Below are 2993 nucleotides of genomic sequence, written 5' to 3' on the forward strand. Positions count from 1 at the left end.
GTGTGAAAAAGAGAGAGAGAACGAGAGAGAGAAAGGAAGAAAGCGAGCGCAAGAGCGAAGAGCGTGGCTGAGGTGATGGGAAGGAATGTGGGAATGGTTGGCGGATGGCTGGAAGAAGGTGGGGTGGGGTGAGGGTGAGGAAGAGCTCACCTTCACGGAGAGATCGAGATTAAAGTTGTCGATCAGACCGGCCCCGGCCACCGGCAGCTGCGGACCGGGCGGGGTGCTCCGGAGGTTCCGCTGTACCGGCACCGGTAGCTTCCGGACCGTCGGCGACTGGATGCGCTGGAGGTCGGTGCTGCCGTAGTGACTGCCGGTCCCGCCGGTGAATCCTCCGATGCCGCCGCCGCCGCCACCCCCGGAACCGAACTGACCCTCCGAACCGCCCTTTGGTTGCGGTAGCTGCCGCTTGCCGTTGCGCGTCGGATTCGGCAGCTTGCGGCCAGTCCGGACGGCCCCGTTGGCCGGGGAAGGTCGTGGTAGCCCCAGGCCCGTGGTGGTGGTGGTGCCGCCGCCGGCGTGTTCGCTCGCACCGAGATACGCCGGTCCGGATCGGCAGGAGCGGTTGTCGTAGTAGTCGTAGTCGTTACCACCGTAACCACCGTAACCGAGTCCATCTGTCGTGGTGGTGGTGGTAGTGGTGTTGCTGGTGGTGGTGGTGCTGCTCGAGATCGTCGTCGTCGTCGCTTTCGTTGCACCGTAACCACCGAGCCGGCCATCGAACAGCCCGATACCCATCTGGGCCTTCAGCGGCTGGTGGAGGCCGGTGCTCCAGCTACCGCCGCTCCCGGGCGTCACCGTCGTTGATGGCGACGCTGTTGTTGTCGTCGTCGCTGTCGCTGCAACCGTGTCGTAGCTGCCACCGCCAGAGGCCAGATGGTGTAGCTGATGATGGTGATGGTTCATGTTCACTTCGAAGCCCTTCGAAGGCAGCAGATTATCGGTCGTCGTCGCCGTCGTCGTCGTGATCGTGGCAAGCTTGCCAGTGTTCCAGTAGTAGCCGCCCCGCGCGCTGAATCCATCCTTTATGTACGCTTTGCTCTCGTAGCAGTGATCGTCCATTCCTGAATCGCAACACAGAGAGAGAGATAAAGAGAGAGAGAGAGAGCAAGAGAGAGAGAGAGCAAGAGAGAGAGAGAGAGAGAGAGAGAGAGAGAGAGAGATAGAAAGAGAGCGAATGAGTGAGGGAAGTAGAGCAACCTCTCAGCGACAGGAGGATGCGTTGATTAGTCGCAACTGTCAAAATACACACTCGTACGCACACACACACACACATACATACGCACACGCATATACGCGTACACACATACACACACACACATACTAGTCCACGAAAGCACCGAGAAGGTGCTAAGAGAGAGAGTGAGAGAGAGAGAGAGAGAGAGAGAGAGAGAGAGAGAGAGAGAGAGAGAGAGAGAGAGCGGTCCGCCCCCGTGTCGTCCCGTCCTTTTGCCACACAGGAACAACAAATTCACGTAGGCTGTCTCCCCCCCCCATCCCCATCCCCATCCCCCTTCCCTTCCATCCCCTTTCCTCATTCCCGTCCTTTCCGGTTGCGCGCCCCGGTTGAGGTCATTTGGGTTAGCGGGTAGCGAACCGAACTTTTCCAGGAGACTTCAGGCGGCCTCCAAGCGGGCTAGCCAGCCAGCCAGCATCTTACCGCATACCGTCCTCATCGCTCGATTGGCAATCGATTTAGGGTTTGGTTTGCGTTTTTTATGGGGATGAACGAAGGGGAGGGGGGATGGGGAGAAAGGTCACAAAACCAGTCCGCGAGTTGGAGAGAGGCGGACGCGGCCACCGTCCACCGATGTATAGTGAGAGTCGCTACACTACCAGACCAGGCCAGGCCAGGCGTCTCGCGTTAATTTCGCACCCCCTTACACCCCCTCCCTTACACCCCCGCTATTCGCCTCCAGTTGCTACTGAGTTGGATTTGCAATTTCGATTGATTGAAGCAGCAGCAGCACTGTTACGGTCCGAATCCGCGCCGCGCCGTGGCGAAAGGTTGCTGGGAGAGGCCTCGAGGAGGATCGATCGATTGTAATGTGTTTGGGGTGGTCACTCACAACAGCAGCAGCAGCAGCAGCAGCAGCAGCTACTAGCAGCAGACTGGCTGGCACTGGCACTGGGTGTCGGGATGTCGGTCACTAGAGCGATGCTGGCGATGATGATGCTTCTGGGACTTCCGAGACTGCAGCTAAACCCGCTGACGCTTCCAGGATCCTGATCCTGGCTACTGACGCGACGCACAGCTGTCACGGGAGGGATGAATGGATTAGGGGGGAGGGGGTGGTATCTCTCGGAACAGCAACACAAAACACACACACACACACACTCGCGCGCGCACACGTCCGAATTGGCCGACTAAAGGTTTGCAAAGTGCCCCCCTCAAGGGCAGATGAGCGATTCGAGGGGTCGAGAAGGGACCTCCCCCCCGTTCTAGACGCCTGCAGCCCTGATCCTGGGGATGGAAAACACTCCAAACACTCCACACCACATTCGAAAGGGGGCACCACAACCAGAACCCCAGGGGCCAGGTTATCTCGAGGAATTTCGCGGACCAGCGGACTCCCTCTCTCGCTCTCCCTCTCTCCTCTAGCGCGGTCTTCACAAGCAGCCGCTGCTCGTCGTCGTCGTCGCCGTCGCCGTCGCCGTCGTCTCCGTCACTCCGTAGTTCCCCGTAGGGGTTTTTGGGCCCCCCCCCCCCACGGTCCCCCCAAAATTGCTTACTTGGCCACCAGCAGCGGGTAACACACTACTGCACGCTGGACTCGGGACGCCTGGACGCCTTATTGCAGCAGTAAACCATCGCAAACGGGCGCGTACGGGCCCGGACCAGCAACGGCAGCAGCCTGGTGACAGATCGACATTTTTACTGATTCGCGATGATATTATTGGGCAGCGGGCAACTGTTTTTCTCGCGCCACATTCTGCGCCTGCCCGGGCTGCGGCCCACCACACCGATATAATGCCACCCTCCCCAGCCCCCC

The sequence above is a fragment of the Anopheles darlingi genome, chromosome X (genome assembly GCF_943734745.1).
Source record: "Anopheles darlingi chromosome X, idAnoDarlMG_H_01, whole genome shotgun sequence".
Classification (NCBI taxonomy): domain Eukaryota; kingdom Metazoa; phylum Arthropoda; class Insecta; order Diptera; family Culicidae; genus Anopheles; species Anopheles darlingi.